The following is an 18,495-nucleotide window of genomic DNA, read 5'->3' as shown; positions in this document are numbered from 1 at the left end:
TGCGAACAACGTAAATGTTAGTGGTAATGCTATCGGTAACCCCGATCGTGGTGATGACCAAGTACAACAACGAGTACCTATTTGTAAGGACACTTCGAACTTTAAGCCTAATATCCTGAAACAAAAGTTCGAGGACAAGAAAGGGAGTTGTTCAACTCAAAAACCTAACAGAGGGCAACGAACTGGGGCAGTCAATACCCCAACCAGCCCTGTTATTCTATCACCGACCACGTCGTACTTAGGAAACCTCCCACACTGCAGTAAGTGCAACTACCATCATCATGGAGTTTGCCGAGAGCTGCATTCCAATAGATGCAACCTGAAGGGGCACACCTCCCGCATCTGTAAAACTCCGGTTGAACAACATATACCAGGATATGTATAATACCTTTAATATATGAACAACATATTAAAGAAGTAATAATACATCATACCGGGATTGCATTAACAAAGGTACGATACAGAGTACCAGGGTTAGCGATCACGAGGTAATAATACATCATACCAGGATTACATTAACAAAGGTGCAAATACAACGTACCAGGGTTAGCAATCACGGGGTAATAATACATCATATCGGGTTTGCATTAACAAAGGTACAAATACAACGTACCAGGGTTAGCAATCACGGGGTAATAATACATCGTAAATCTCGTTGAAACAATAAATTTGTGAGACTCTTCATGGTGTACTTATCTAAGTACGACCTTAAGTCCTGACTTATTAACCAGAATCTTTTGTAGGGAGAGCGTGAATTTGTGTATAGATCTATATGGGACTGACAATCCCGCACCTTTGCTGCTCGCTACAGTTTGGCCGGCAGGCCTAGGGTGTCAAATGTCATACCGTTTCCGACGCCTGAAGAACGTCGCATCAGGCATATCAGTCATATTAGTATGGTTAATAGAACTCACATGGATAAAACAACGAGTAAATTACTAAGTAATATACTTCTATTAAAACAGTAAGAAAAGATAATTACATCCTGACCAAATATACCTTCTGTTAGTTTTTACTTACAGTAAAAGCTACGTATCATGAAATCAAGTATGGTAAATATACTTGTACTTCTGGTTTTGGAACATTTAAAACCACAAGGCAGTATTATGGATAATATAATATTTTCCAGGATTAATACTAATGTTTTACTGTAGAACGGATAAAACTAAGAATACTTTTACAAATGAAACGGTTTATGGGATTAAACCACTTTTACAAAGGAAACGGTTTATGGGATTAAACCACTTTTACAAATGAAACGGTTTATGGAATTAAACTACTTTTACAAATGAAACGGTTTATGGGATTAAACCACTTTTACAAATGAAATGGTTTATGGGATTAAACCACTTTTACAAATGGGAACTTAGTCATTAATTTTCTGTAAACAAGTATAACATAAAGGACCTCTAGTGGTTAATTCTATAATTCCTTAGTTTCTACATCATAGTTATACATAAGTAATATTCGATTGACAGTGAAATGTGTGACTTCCGCCTTACTTCCTGTTCCTTATTTGGTTGTGGGCTTAGGGCAGATACACCCATTTAACTGTCCATTCGATATTAGGTTATATATAATTAGTCTAAACTAAGTAATTACAGAGGGAAACTATTGAGGTTATCAGTTAATTACCTTAGGAAATATAGGATTTTCTGGAGGAACCAGTGAACTTATCCAAAGAACTTAGGGGTTACTTAACAGAACTAAAATACTTATGAACTCACCAGCTTAAATGCTGATCTACTCTTTCCAAATAACTTGTATTCTCAGGAATCCAGTAGACAGGTACACTCCCGAAGCTCTTAATACCTAGTACCGTACCGCGACTCTTGTCTTCTACTGTACCTACTTTGGTGTTTGAATATGCAATGTTTAAACACTTATGTAAAACTTATACTTATTAATGCAATGGTTGTTTGTACTTTGATTACTATATTTCATGTGTTGTGATACTTACCTGAAGTCCTCCGCCCCCGAACGTTTCCGCCGTTCTGGTTTGGGGGCATGACAATGTGTCACCAAGGAGACCCTTTGCCTTAAACCGACCGAATAACACAACTCTCGTCATTCATAACGATAAACTAGATGCAAACCCCGAAATTTCATCTCGCCTTAAACTCTCGAAAATACTCATGCAAGGAGTATGGTATCCACCCGTAACCTTCCTTAAGCACCCTCAGCAGACCATTTTGGAAGCACCACTCGTGCAGCAAGTCGATTTCAAGCGTAGAGGCTAGGGACAGATACGGTTAGCCTATCAATGTTAGATGTACACGCGAGGGTGGTATATAATTAAGATCCTACGGACTTAGGATGTGTGATTCCGACCTATCTCCTGTTCCTTGTTTGGTTGTGGACCTGGGGCTGGGTCACCCATCCGACCGTCTTATTAGTCTTAATTATATACGACTTGTGTACATGAGGCAATGGTAGATGGACCATGTATGAGTCCTACCATGAACTCAAGGACAAAGGTTGCTCAGAACTACAAAAGAACATCCTACCAGTTAGATGAACGTGGTCAGGCAAGTCAAACCTACACATCATTCACGGATCAGAACATCAAATACAGCAGTAACAATCCGCTGAACCATCCAGCGAGGATTTGAATTCACTGGAGAACGCAAGGGTTGTATGAAACCCAAGGGCTCTACTGATCCTAGAGAATCCTCTGTCCGACGAGACACTCGTGATACCTTCGTCTTTTTCCAATTCCAGGGATTTTATTCCATGTTTGAATTTCGGGACGAAATTCCCTCTAACGGGGGGATGATGTGACAACCCGAAATTTCTATCTTGTACTGTTATTCAAACCAATCAGAGTCAGACTCGTTTCTGCTACCTTCTAGCATTGTTTTGAGTCGATTTGAGTGTTCTAAACCTATTATCTTCAAGTTAGAGTCTAGATTTGGGTTCCACGAGTTCACCCCTACCCAAAAATGGCCAAACACTCCAATATGAGGAGTGTACGGCTGTACACTTGGGTGTGCGGCCGTACACCCCTCCTCTGGCAGCACACTCACGACTATAAAGTTAAGACTTGGCCTTCATTCAACCCTTTTCACCCTCCTAGACCATAACTCGTTTTCTCTCAAGTAGCTCCTGATTTTTTCAGCTAGATCTTCAAGTGGTAAGTGTTTATTTCCTATGATTTGTTGATTCCATACTCCATCTAGTGTAAATCACTGATTTTATCCATGAAATCACTCCATTTTGGTAGATCTTCAAGTGTTCTTTAGTTTCACCAAGAACACCAAGAACACCTACTAAGTTCTTGGGCTCCGAACACCCCTAAAACGCTTCTACTTCGTAAGTACCCTCCTCCTGCATGTTATTTGCTAGATTTGAGCCTTAGAAAACATCCAGAACATGATCATCAAGGAGTGTGCGGCCGCACACACCCATGTGGTCGTACACCCCTTATTTTAGTGCTTAAGGGCCTCAAACTCATGTTGTATGCTAGCACATGATCAAGGACACTTAGGGGATGCAAGATATGACCTTGGAATAACGTTTTTGACCATTTTTCCTAGGAGTGTGCGGCCGCACACTCCATAGCCGCACACACCAGGCCGCACACCCAATGGGCAGCACACCTGGTGGCCGCACATGCCCCTGTGTGGCCATACACCCACTATATGCAACCTTTAGTGCTTCTAACACTTCAATCTAAGTATTTTCTAAGTCCTAGGGTGTTTTCCTTTCATTATTAGTTGTATAAAGACTAATTATAGACATATATGTGCCAATATATGCTTATTAGGATCTGTTGTGCTTGAGTCTTCACTTGGCACTTAGCATGCTACAAACCAAACTTTCATTCGTACCACTCACTGCAGGTGAGTTCATACCCCTACATTTTCCGAGTTTTTAATGTTTTCATGGGGGATACAAGTAAAAGCACAAGTAATCTTGTGTTAAAGATATAATTTGGTTTATTATATTTTTCTATCGATAGTATACATTGAACATAGAATTTACTAAACATGATGAACATAGTTACTACTAGACTTGAAATCAGTTTTTACAAAACATATTAAGATACAAATATGGAGAAAACAGTTTTCAGAAACAACGGAAACAAACTTATGAACTATGAAATAAAAGATATTATTTTATAAGGATTCATATTAATAACATAAAGGGTTTTCATAGTATTATTAGTGAATTCGTTGAGAGAACTACAGTGTGAGACGCCTTGTAACCAAAGTCTCCTGACGGGAGAGAGTGAGTTTGTGTATAGATCTATACAGGAGTGACAATCCCGCACCCTGACTATTAGTTACAGTCAACCGAGGGTGAAAAACGTCATTTTCATCGACGTACGTCCGAGTACGTCGTATTGTTGAGCGTCCATAGTATGGTTATGAGAATCCACAGGTGAAACAACGACTCGTTCACATAATAATACTCCTAACAAACAGACATTAGGGTTAGTGATCATGTGATCACTTAGTATATACACTACGGTAATATGAAATTAACATCCAACTTTCAGTGGGATGTGTGATCTCCGCCTCATTTCCTGTTCCTTGTTTGGTTGTGGGCTTAGGGCGGAATCACCTAATCGACTGTCTGTCCGATCTAGATTTCTATAACTCGTATGTGCTAAGTGATCGCATGAGGGTATTCACACCACGGTATTCACACTACAGTTTTCATACAAAGGTTTTTCATAAAAAATCCTTTCATGTAAAGGTTTTCAAACAGACAATTCAACAACTTACACTTAGGGAAAATATAGGATTTTCCAGGGTAAACATCCGTACTTTATAAACAGTTGGTTCATTATTCAACTAACGAATATTCATTATTAATTCCATGGCTCCTTAGTTTATGCATCCAGGTTACGTATGAAGAATACCGGATAGATCGTGGAATGTGTGGTTCTGCCTCATTCCCTGTTCCTTGTTTGGTTGTGGGTTTAGGGCAGATCCACACAATTAATTGTCCATCCGATATTGGTTGATACATAACTAGTATGAACTAAGAAGTCATAGAAGGAATGGGTTAATCATGCTTTACATAAGAAAATATTGGATTTTCTTGAGAAACACTTTCAACAGACATCAAAGAATCATTTTTACTTAACATTTATTGCAACATAAAATATAAGGCTTTCAGGAGAAACATAACGTACTTTCGAAAGAACAAAGCATAGTTTTCTAAAACAAAATGCTTATGAACTCACCAGCTTTATGCTGATACTCTTTCAAAACCTACTTGTATTCTCAGGACAGTAGTAGACAGGTACACGCACCGGGTTCATGAAGATGGAGTGTCGTAGTTCGAGTCTTGATTTGTTATTTACTTTTGGAGTCAATCATGTATGATTCAAATGTAAAGTAAACACTATACTATTAATACAATGGTTGTTGTTGTTTTGATTACTATTATTCAGTTGTTGTGATACTATACATGACGTCCTCCGCCCCCGAACGTTTCTGCCGTTTCGGTTTGGGGGTGTGACATAGGTCTCCACCATCGTGTCGTGACCAGTCAAACCCCCAAAATTCGAAAACTACCTAAATTAAATTCCAAAAGACTACAACCTGAAAGATAGTTACACCAAGGCTATATTGAGTAATTTATGGATTAAGAACAACCATGTTTTTGTATCTATACCAAGGTTTGTACGTAATGGCAAGAAATGTCACCATTAAATATTTCTAAACAAAATGGTTTTGTCAATGGCAAGTCATATGTAGGGTAGGTAAGTAGATGAGAGAAAGTCTAATCAAGACATTTGATTAATCAATTCATATATTTCAATTAATGTTTACATCTTGCATATATATTTCGACTGATGTTTATATCTTGCATATCAAAATATTAAAAAAAACTTTAAAAAAGTACCCAGATTATAGTTGCAAAGTCTACCATCTTCTTCACAAATACAAGTGTTTATACATCTTGTAAATAAGAAGCTTAAAGAAGGAACCTAAACTATAGGAGCCTTAGCAACTCTACAATCTTCGTAGATTAAACTACTTTTACCTAAGTTTGTCAATCTTTGTGATTTCCTAACGGTAATTATCGTTAAATCATAGGTAAGAACCAAGCTATATCTCACCATCTAATATAATTTCTTCTTTTGAACTTTCTAATGAGGTAAAGGCGACAATACTAGCAAAAGGAAAAGAAATTGAAAACACATTATCATAATGTCCGTTTAGAAAGAGAGAGGGGTGAGTTATGTAAAAGCTCAAATACATGAAAAAAAAGATATGGAACAAAGATGCAAAAAAAGGAAATAATGAAAACTAAAGATCGGATACGGGATACAAAAGGATCTCTTTCAAGAGTAAATTACACGAATGGTCCCTATGTTTTGGGATAATTTGCGCTCTTGGTCCCTAACTTATTTTTTTGACTCGGAAGGTCCCTACTGTTTGTTTTTGTTAAGCATTTGGTCCCTACTATTAGTTTATGTTACGCGCTTGGTCCTGTCTTACCTAAAACGACTAGTATTTAAATAGGGAAAATGATGGGATAGGTAAGGTAAGGTGAGGGGTGGGGTTGGGTGTGTTTATTTAAATAAAATAAATAAAATCAAGGGAAAAATAGTCTTTTTATATAAGATATGGACCAAACGCGTAACAAAAACAAACAGTAGGAACCTTCCGAGTTAAAAAAATAAGTTATGGACCAAACGTTCAAATCACCCTAAACCATAGGGACCATTCGTGTAATTTACTCCTTTTTCAAAGCAAGCACGTGGAATGAGGGTTGGGGTTCTAGAGATGAATGATAAAGCAGCATGATAACTTGATGAGGCGAAAAAAAAAAGAATTTTGCATATGAGTTTTCAAAATGGCAAATTATAGATGATTAGTAGTATTGTGCATGTCGGTACAGTTGTTAAATTTTTATTTGTCGGTACGAATTTTCAAAATGGCAAATTATAGATGATTAGTAGTATCCCATGTGCATGTTGGTACACCTGGGATATCATTATTTACCCTCCAGTTATCTTATACAAAGCTTGATCCACAGACGGAGTAACGGGTTGTTTGATAGTTTCTAGAGCCTGATTGAGTTAGAAGCTGAAACAATATTGTTTGATTACACATATGACTGACTGTGTTGAATGTTGAAAAAATGACCATTTTACCCTTTTGTTTTGTTTTGTTTTATGCTGAATAAAATCTATGAGCTTGCAAAAACATATTCTGCAACATATATACAAACAAAGAATTGAACAATCAACATTAAGGCTTTGACGAAGCTCTTTTGTATTCCTCTTGATTCCTAGAAATGCGGTGGAATCAGTTACTTTGAAACCCCAACTATACATGTACTTTTCAAGCTACTAATAAGAGAACTATAACTACTAATAAGAGAACAAGTTGCAAATCCATTTTAGCATTTTATCTAATCAGTGTACAATGGTGTGTCTAAAACGGGTATGATGGACATAAAGAACCAATAAACTACGTACTAAAATAGTGAAGATACCATCAGAAACTTATCAAATAATTAAACATTGCCATCCATTTAAAAATAAAACAAATACATGAGAAACATAATACACCCTTGGCATATGGTATACTAAGGACGGAATACCAATCATGAAATACATTTATAGAGAATCAGGAGTATTCAACTTCCTAAATATTCAAGTATGAGTAGTTAGCTTCCTAAGTAACTAATAAAAAGAAAGTTATTTGACATGACTAAAGCATATTCTTAACACTCCTCCATGGCTTTCGTGAGGAAATGCAAAACCCTATTGTAGTGAAGGCGTAGGTATTTAAGGCCTCCAAACGCAGATCCTTAAGATGCCTTTAAATTCTAGGTCCTGAAGGCGTAGGTATTTAAGCCCTGAAAGACATGTAGGTTTTGAAGCCTAGGTCATGAAACATTGATGCCAAAAGTGTAGGTAGTGAAGGCTGCTACTGATGGCTTTAAGGCAAGCTGCCAATATCCAAAACTGCTGATCCACTTTAATGAAATTTTTGGTATACATACATGATTTGATCAGTAAGTCTAGGGTCTAACTCTTGCATTCTAAAACAACCTAGCCATTCTCTTGTTTAATGCTTGACTTCCTGTTTTGCAGCCCAACTTGAAGTTGTTTTTCAAGTGAATAATTCCCATGTAGATTTTGCCACAGATAATTGCATTACAGGTCATAATAGTACTTACAAATCGTGTATAACGCAATCTAATTTGATATCCAAGTTTTATTGACTATCATTCACAGTCGAGCCAAAGTGAATCCCTGCCCTACTCATATAGAATCTCAAGAAATAGTATTTTCATGAAATGAATGAGTTTAACCAAAATTACACATAATGAGTTTATACTTTAACATCAATTGTAGTATATATCTCTAACTTAAAGTAATAGTTGTGTCCGCAATCCAAAAATAAAGGTTTTGTCCTATAATAGCTTGGTGTTATGACCCATTAAGTTCAATACGTCACAGACAAACGTTGAGCCATAGTTCTAGAATGTTATACACGAGTAAAAACGTTTCTATAGATTCCAAGACTTTGTATGAAAATAGTATCTTGATAATCTTCTAATATCATGTATTTACATTTGCGATCCACCTACATTCAGTAGAAAAAAAACATTACACAAACTCAACATTTAAAAAATGCAACATATTGTTTTTTAATGGACTTTATTCAACAAAAAATTATCTTCATTGTTTGTCCACTAGGTTGGAATGAGTGAAGTGGCACTTTGATTGAGAACCAAGTGTTGCATGGTGACCATCCTAACAAATTCAATCATATCAAGCACAACAGTATTACAAGACGGAGAACATATCCGCAAGAGCGTATCATAGCTGGTTTATTGATGGTATACTTACAGAAAATGAATAGATCAAACATAACAAATTTAAGCAAATGAAGATATAGAAAATGAAATGACATGACAATCAAGAACCAGGATGTAGTAACCATATGAACATGAGTAGATCCTGCATAAAAAATTAAGAATCAAAATAGTAACATACATCAATAATACTAATGTGATTTAAAGAAACACAGATAATTAAATGAAGGCATACACTTTTATGAGAAAGTCTATAACAACATTTTTTTGTTAGAAGCTTTCTACAAGATGCTAAAGTGATGGTATTTAAAGCATTTTTTAACATCATCAGACACGATATTACTAGAAAGTAAGAGTTCGTCACACTTTAAAAACATCAAACATACGTTTCTGAAATCCATCAAGCACAAGCTATTGAAATCCATCAAACACAATTTATTAACATAAGATACTAAAAACTATCAGAAGCTATCTTTATAGCAGACAGAAGCTATGTTTATACCGGGTGAAGGTAATGAGTCTGTTACACTTCTTATTAGGCTTACGTTTCGTCCTGTCAGTTGTGGCTTAAGTAGAGTAGTGAGGGCAATAAGGACTTTTTACTGTTAGATAGGTTAGCTAGGCTTAGTTTCATTCCACTCCATAATGGAAATTTAAAAAAACATCCAAACGACAACGCAGTGACAATTAACAAAATGGAAGAAATCAAATTCCTTCAAGAATTGCCCATTCCATTCAACCGGACAAGACAAACAGACTTTTCCCATTTCTATGGAATGAACCATTCCATTCCTTACCATACTCCATGATACCAAACACTATCTAAATGTAAATCGAATAAGAAAAAAATAAACTTAAGTAAGTTCAATGATCAAAACTATAAACTATAGATAATGTCCATTTGCAGACCTCATATATTACAAAAGAAAATGAAAGCATCCCATGAGTAAACATGAAGATTGAGCTATGAGGCCAAGATCAACACAGTTTTTTAGGGATGAACAAGAATCATCATAAACATTAATAAGAATTCAGAATCAAGATATAATTCCACAGTTTGTATTATATGATAAACAAAATGAATGCACCTTACGACTCTTCTTGCTATTACTCTCTTCTGTCTTTCTCTTTGGCCTCCCGTTAACATAGGGAGATACAAGACTCTCCATATAGATAGGGGCACAAATATACTCCCTAGTCTTGTAGAACAGCATATCACCACACAATCTTCCATAATACCTAAATCCATATCTGGGCGGCTAACAACACCAGATTCATATTGCTCATCATCAGGTTGGGGAATTTTGATAAATTTTTCTTCAGATAGCCGAAACGAAGTAATGACTCTCTTCTTATTTGGAGATGAAGAATCTTTCATAATCCAATGAAGTGCCCCATTGCATAAGATACCAATCCTACTAAGAAACGAATACTTTACATCTCCAATTAGTTTCCAAACATTTGATTTCAAACTTAACACTTGAAAACATGTCCAACCAACACGTTTACGGAACCCTAATACAACCTTGTAATCATCCGTAGATGAATCATAGCCGAAACCCCAGCATAAATGCTTGGTATCATGAATTTGAGGGTCTCGTAGTGTTTGAACCTCTCTAGTTGAGGGATTAGCTACTACAAGTTGAGAAGAAAAAGAAGAGATGCATACAAGTCCATTGGAAGAACCAAGAAGATGACAATCACGATCATCAAAGAATCTGTCATCAACATCACAAACACGCGGCCCGTTGCGATAAGAGAGCCTTGACATAACAATCCTCCTATCTATATCATTGTTTTTGTAATCAATTTGGTAACTATAGTTCATATGGAATTTAATGAAACCAGAGTCAGAGATCAATTTTTCCCAAGACTTACACACACTTTTGCATCAGATTAGATCCGTCACATTCAATATTTTCAGTATATTTGGAAGGAGATCACCGTGAAGCTCTGCCATCGAAACCCTAGAGTCGGCAATCCGAAAGGAAAGAAGGGTGGGGGGGGGTACCCACACCATAGCGAGAAATTTATTTCTATGGTGTATTTATTAGGGATTTTAGTTATCAACACTCATAAATGCAAAACATGATATGATGAAATTAGAGAGATTCATTTACTGAGATGGCTTTTACAAACCTGCCATATATGATTAGTACTTCAATACCTATAAGATCACTAATGCCATCTAGATCATGATCTTTGATACTTGCTTTGCTATAACTACTAAAATCAGTGTTAATGACATACCTTCTTTCTTGAGTATTTCTCTTATGCTTCCTTTAAAAAGTCAACTAACATGTATTTATCATGAGTTGGTATATATATATATATATATATATATATATATATATATATATATATATATATACATATATATATATATATATATATATATATATATATAAAGGCCTAGGTTATTCTATTCAAAGTAATTATTGTGTTATTATATGCATAAATGTGGGCCAATCATTTTACTTATTTTAAAAAAGTGATTAATACATATTATTGAATTAAATATAATTGAAAAATACGATCTAATTTAACTAGAAGAGTATTTTAGTCAATTAATACAGATTTAATAAAGGAAATTTTCATATTTTAAGGGATCATAGATTTTATTAATTTTAAAAATCCGATTTTTTACTGATTATAAGGTTTTTAATTCGAACATTCTAATAGAATATGTTTGACTATATTCAAAAATAAAAATATTCTAGAACAATAAAATAATAAAAATATTCTTGAACATATTTATTGATCATGACTTTAAAAATTTCTTGTAGTATAACAAATTCTCGAACCAACAATTGAAGAATTAAAACAAAAATTACATTAATTCTTATAGAATACATGTAACAATTGTAAAGAATTACATTTATTGTTAAAGAATAAAACTAAAAAACTTTCCAATCGGGAAAAAAAACATCAAAATCTAACAAATACACTAATTCATTCTAAAAGAATAATGTTGCTAAAAAACACTTTTAATTTTGTTGTCCGTTCTTCAAACATCAACTTCTTCAAGCATCAACTTCTGTGAAAACAAATCCAATTGTAGCTTAGAATCCAATAACGCATTAGCAAATGATAAATAAAAAACTATATTCCTTTGGAAAAATATGCGGACTTGTTAACTGCACCAAAACCAATAACCAAAAATTGTAGAACATGTATAATCAATGAGAAAATATCCATATTCCATTCCAACAGAATTAGAATTCGTGTTTCCATTTCGATAGAATTTGAATTCGTGACTCCATTCCGATAGAATTGGAATGGTATAAAATACACACACCGATTTAATGGTTCTAGAATATCATAATGGGCTAGATTAAATTCATCAAGAACTATCCAATGACCATTTCTACTCTGTTTCAGAAATCAGAATAGAAATCAAAAGCATAATCTATTTGAAAAGAAATAAGTGCGAACACCACATCAAAAATTAAATCACAGTAATATAAGGCACGAAGCATACTAAAACCACGTTTTTGAAACAACATTACACACAAAAAGGTAAACATTACCTTGTTGTCATTGAAGAACTCTGCATCCAACATACTAAAACCACGTTTAAGGCAGGAAGCATCATCTGCGTTTTTAGATTTTTTGTCATGGATAGAAAAATCAGGACTTGCACTGTCCTGATTGAAAGATAATCCAATTTAGTGGAAAAGTATGAAATATGTGACAGCAGCCTATCAGATGCATTTATTACCTGGATAAAATGGTTCTAGATAGACTTGGAGCTTTTTGAAACAACATTTTTCCTATTTTATTATAGGTACTCACCTGTACTTGTAGTATACCAAAAACTGGTCAATTCTGATGCAGGGAATTTAGTGACATGGAGTACAGAAACTATTGCTGCTAAACTATTGCTAAACAGATGTATAGGTGTTCATGATATGCAGAAATTATTGCTGCTAGCTCTCTAACAACGAACATTGTGGTGAATCCAGAACAGTTTGGTTGACTAATCATGCCAAAGTTGATTCTAAATCAATTAGGAACATAAACACCGTAATAAATTACGATCTACAACAGCAATAGCAAAAACAACCACGATATATGAAATATAGGGAGAAAGAGTACCATATCGGGCTATTCGCAGAGGCTCCAGTTGAGGATAGACGGCAGTCTGGAATTGAAGAACTCCTACAGAACAAAAACAGAGTGCAGTGCACGAGAATGATAAACAACAAACCACCGACGTTACGTGTCGGCCGGAGAGGTAACGGAGGAGCCCTGCCGGCCATCTTCTTCGATCACGTGTCTGCCGATTTGATTATACATGAATCTAGCGAGTGATCGGAGGGTTTTATGAGGGGGATAAATTTAGGGTTAGAAAAAGTCAATTAAATATAAACCTGGAGAAATTAGGTTAAAAGTCAATACCATGATTATACGGATTATTTTTGGAAGTTATTAATCATATTACTAAATTACCCTTATTAATTTATTTAATTATTTAATTTTTTATTTAATTTTGATTGACCCATATTTATGCATACAATAACACAATAATTAGTTTAAACAAATGAACCTAGCTCTATATATATATAAATATATATATATATATATATATATATATATATATATATACATATATATATATATATATATATATATATATATATATATATATATATATATATATATATATATATATATATGGGGATACGGAATATACATTACAGCCCCACCTAAGCTTAGGTACTAAACCTCTAAAATATGTCGTTTTAACTTGCTAAATATACCCGGTTTGGTTTCACTTGGTAAATATATCATCCTCCATAACATTTCTTTATTTCATTATCGTTTTACCATCTCTGTTTTCTTTCCTCCATTATCGTTTATTACTTTACCCAAGTGAACATTACTAAACCCTAAACCTAAACCCTAAACCCTAACCCCTAAACCTAAACCCTAAACCCTAAATCCTAAACCTAAACCTTAAACTCTAAACCTTAAACCCTAAACCCTAACCCTAAATCGTAAACCCTAAACCCTAAACCTGAACCTAAACTCTAAACCCTAAACCCTAAACCTAAACCCTAAACCCTAAACCCTAAACCCTAAACCCTATTCTGTCGATCTTGAATTTACATCTTGAAGTATTAATCGTGAATCCATTAACCGTAATCTTTATATAGTAAAACAATGTATTTTCAAGAGGTTTAGTACCTAAGCTTAGGTGGGGCTGTAATGTATATTCCCTTTTCCCTATATATATATATATATATATATATATATATATATATATATATATATATATATATATATATATATATATATATATATATATATATATATATATATATATATATATATATATATATATATATATATATATAACGGGACACCATGGGACTTTCAGGACGGGACTACCCACCCCACCCCTGCCCCGAAGTTAAAACGGGGGTTAATTCTACCCTCACCCCCGTCCTTGCCCCTACTTTTTTAAACAAATACCTCAAACATGGGATCGATGTCCCACGAGACTTTTTGACATCCTTCTCTAAGTGCTCCATTAACATTCCAAATGCCCCAATGAAATATCTATGCTCCATTGAATTTGATCAAGTGTTCACACCCTAACAGTGAATTGCTTCTAGTGGCCTACATAGAAGAAGTTAAGAAATGATATGGATGGTTACATGATTTGAGATATTCGAACCACGTGAATGGAGATTGATCATGGTTCTCAAAGTCACACGACCACAGTTAAACTTGGAAACAAAATAATAACTAACGTGCCTGCTTAAGGTAATGCTAAGATCAAATTGAATGGAATCAATCATATTGTTTTTGATATGTACAATGTTTTGTAGTCGAGGAACAAATCTTACTATGTCACGGCTACAAGAAAGTGGTCAAGATATCTTGACAAAAGGAATGTGTAAGATTTTTCATCCCAACGAACGTTTGATTATTAAGACCTTAATGGGTGCAAGTAGCATGTTTATGATGTCTATTGAATCACAACCTCAACCCAGTCGCAAAGAAGACCGCTTGATCACCATTCACAAAAGGATAACAATTGAGACGTAACTTTGGCACACTTGGTTGTGGAACTTAAATTGTACATGGAACTTGTACATGTAGACCTTTACAGACCACGTCAAACACTAATAAGAGTTACAAGTTTTGTTTTATTGATGATTTTAGTAGAAACTTTTAGGCATATCTTTTTGATATAGAAAAATTAAGACACATTACTACTTCAAATGTTTCAAGAAATTAGTTAAGAAGGGAACATGTTTTCTAGTGAAGTGTCTAAGATATAACATAGGGTTGAAATCGACTTGATGAATTTAAGGAAACATGTATGGAAAAGGGAATAGAAATACAACTTGCGTACAAATGCTTACATGGACTAGCAAAATGGAATCTCTAAACGAAAAAAAAAAAACGATCATTATTAAAATGGCTAGGAGTTGTTTTATCTAACAATGAATGCCAAATAGATTTTGGGAAGAAGTAAACAACTAAAAAACTATTTTATGGATAGATCTACCAATACAACTTTGATAGATATCAATCCTGAAAAAGCGTGGAGTAGTAATCGACCCTATGTTTCATATTTATGTGTATTTGGTTGTTTAACAAATGTTCATGTACCATAACAATAGAGAATGAAGCTTCATGACAGGAGCGTGGATCCTATACTCTTAGGATTCGATTTTTCATTGAATCTAAGGCCTATAATTTGCTCAATCCCAATATTAACAAAATCAAATTTACAATGAATGTTATTTTTAATGAAGATAAAGGATAGTGTTGTAGCAAATCACATAGTAGAGAAGGTCGACACTAAGAACAATACCAATGAGGATGACAACACCAACGAAGAAGATGAACGGTTAAGGATGATATACATCATGGGAGATTTATAATAAGAAACGGGTAGAATTCCTATAATTCGAGAAACAAGAATGTGTCCATATGGGGCACTAGTTCACCTGGAAGATTAAACATGTCCTAAAATTTTGCGATAAGGGCCTTGACGGCCTCGGAAGCCTCACTCGATTCAGTAACCTCCGATGCTAACCAATTCGGTGATACTATAACGACCTGAAGAATGATTTGAAAGAGACTGGATTCTTAGACAAGCTCGGATCTCCTACCTATGTAACACTCCGTTTCCCTTCCATAATGTCATCGTAAGATCTTTGGAATTTACAATCATATCCCCCATGTTTGCATCTATTTAATACCTAATATTACATCGGTGACCTAACTCTAGAGGGAAGAAATCATCTACGACTAGTAGATCGTGAAACACGAGAATCAATTTTTTTTACCAGTAGTTCATGCAATGCCTTGTGAAACGAAGTTACCCGCCATCAATTAGTACCACCACTTCAAGACCGCCCATGTTTTTGTGTAGTTTCATAGTCTATGGAGCGTTAACACTATAAACGAGTTTAATGTGACTTCCATTGTATCTAAGTGAGCATGATCCTAGTTTGTATTAGACGGTTCTTCCTGATCCTCTTCTTCATGTTCGTCTCTCAGTACACTACTTGATGGCCTGGTGCGAACTTGGCATCACATTTGAAGCATAACCCTTTTGCCCTTTAGCTGCGAGTTCATCCTTTGAAAATCTTTTGAACGTCCTCAGCTATCCCCATGCTACCTCTAACTTTCCCATATGAGGTTACCATATCTCCATATGTTGATCGGAATGGCCAACCCCCGATCATGCCCCTCTCCCATCAACACGGTTCTCGTTACCGCCATTCGCATTGTGCGGGTCAATCCCCAGGGTTGTATGACCCTCACCGAAGATCTGACTTTCGATTTTAGCTTCTTGATGGAAGTTCCTTCCTATATCGGTTTCCAATGCTTCATATTGCTTCCACATTGCTTCCACAGCCCATTGGTATTGTTGTTGATCGGAATGGCCCACCCCTATCATGCCCCTCTTCCATCGACACAGTTCTCATTACCGCCAATCGCATTGTGTGGGTAAGTTCCTAAGGTTGTATGATCCTCACCAACGACTAAGTTGTTGTATGATCCTCAGAGTTCCAATTTTAGCTGCTTGATGGAAGTTCCTTCCAAGACCTGCTCCAACTGCCCCTGTAGTTGGACCCATCATGTTCCCAAAATTTCTAACATAATCGTGGGCGGATAGATATGAATTGCTCATATCGGCTACCCTCGTACGATAGCTGGAATGATCAAGGAGATGTCATTTCAGTCTTCTTCATTATCAAAATGGTGACGTGTCCTCACTCCAACGATACCAAGGCTGCTCCATCCATATATAAGGTTGCAGCCTTGAGTTGTTCGACTTCCTCGATGCCTTTAATCTATTAAAAGAACACTCAATGCGGTAGACTTACACACACACATCTTCTCCTTCAAATAAGGACCTTTTTTGCTTTATGTACTCGAGCCCCTTCGAACCAACTTCTTCTTTCATCCTATTCTTATGCGATTCCCATTTTTCACCTTCGCCTTCTTGCTTTTTCCCAACCCGATTCGTTCTCAGATAATGGAAACCCCCTATCATCGTAGAGACGGTCTTTCGTCGTGTGTCGCTCGCATTCTTCCTTGGTGGGCAAGTTACCCACCTTCGTAATTAAGTGGTTCATGGCCCGGAGGAGTTATTCAATCTTCTAGTTGTGTTCTTTCTATTTTTCCTCGGCTTCAATCTTCGTAATTAAGGCTTGAGCAACCACAAGAGTTTGAAGTAAAGGCTTATGAGAAGAAAGTGTACAAAGTTCATAACGTACTCTATAGGTTTTCAGGCTATTCGGTCTCATATATAACTACATATACACCAGGTAAAGAGGGGTTTGATTATTATAATTTTTACAGTGCACTTGAAAGAATTTAAAATGCAACATAATCCAATCCGAAACATAAACGGAATTACCTGAATTGGTGACAAATTTGCAGAGGCGGAATAAAACCGATCTAACCTGTATCACCCGTGGATGAATGAAGGGGTGTTTGGATGTGCATACTCAGACCACATAAACATACTGAGGGAACTCCTGTCATGTTGCAGTTAATTCAATAAATAAGCGCCTCCAATTGCCCCCCTGGGCTTTAATAACCATCTTTAAATCAGAGATGCATGGCTCAGAAATCAATGGCGTGAAGGTAACTTTGTGTATACAACGTAAGTGGGTGCGGATTTTCATCAAAGACTTATCCTGCAGTTCAGTGGCATCCATAACATATAGCATCTGGAGGAACATAACGTCAAGGTAACTTTGTGTAATTTGTAATGCTGAGCATCGGATTTCGACCATAAATAGGGTTTGAAATTACTCACTAGTCGCACATAAACATCAACATCGCTCCCCGGGATAGGAGAATATCTATATTTCTTCAAGGTGTTCATATACCCTTCCTTTTTCTAAATTTCTTCGTGACCCATATATTTTATAATTTTGTTTTCATTTACTTTGTACACACTTGTTATTTCTTCATTCACCTTAGATTTTTTTTTAATTATTATTATTATTATTATTAATTTTAGTATATTATTATTATTATTATTATTATTATTATTATTATTAAATTATTATTATTATTATTATTATTATTATTATTATTATTATTATTATTATTAAAAGGTTTTTATTAATTTTATATGAACGGATTGAAAAGTTGTTGGTTTTGTTTCACATCATGTTTTAGAAAAGAAAAAAATAAGACAAGAAGTAGATCAATCTC

General features: G+C 35.3%; 1 pseudogene; it reads right to left on the bottom strand.

The window, feature by feature from the left end:
• Positions 1-8,856: 8,856 nt before the first annotated feature.
• On the bottom strand, positions 8,857-10,753 carry LOC145121884 (F-box protein CPR1-like; annotated as a pseudogene).
• Positions 10,754-18,495: the final 7,742 nt, after the last annotated feature.

The sequence above is a fragment of the Lactuca virosa genome, chromosome 6 (assembly GCF_052849685.1).
Source record: "Lactuca virosa cultivar CGN04683 chromosome 6, Lactuca_virosa_CGN04683_v6, whole genome shotgun sequence".
Lineage (NCBI taxonomy): Eukaryota > Viridiplantae > Streptophyta > Magnoliopsida > Asterales > Asteraceae > Lactuca > Lactuca virosa.
The sequence above is the reverse complement of the archived record's forward strand: the minus strand, read 5'-3'. Positions and strand labels throughout refer to the sequence as shown.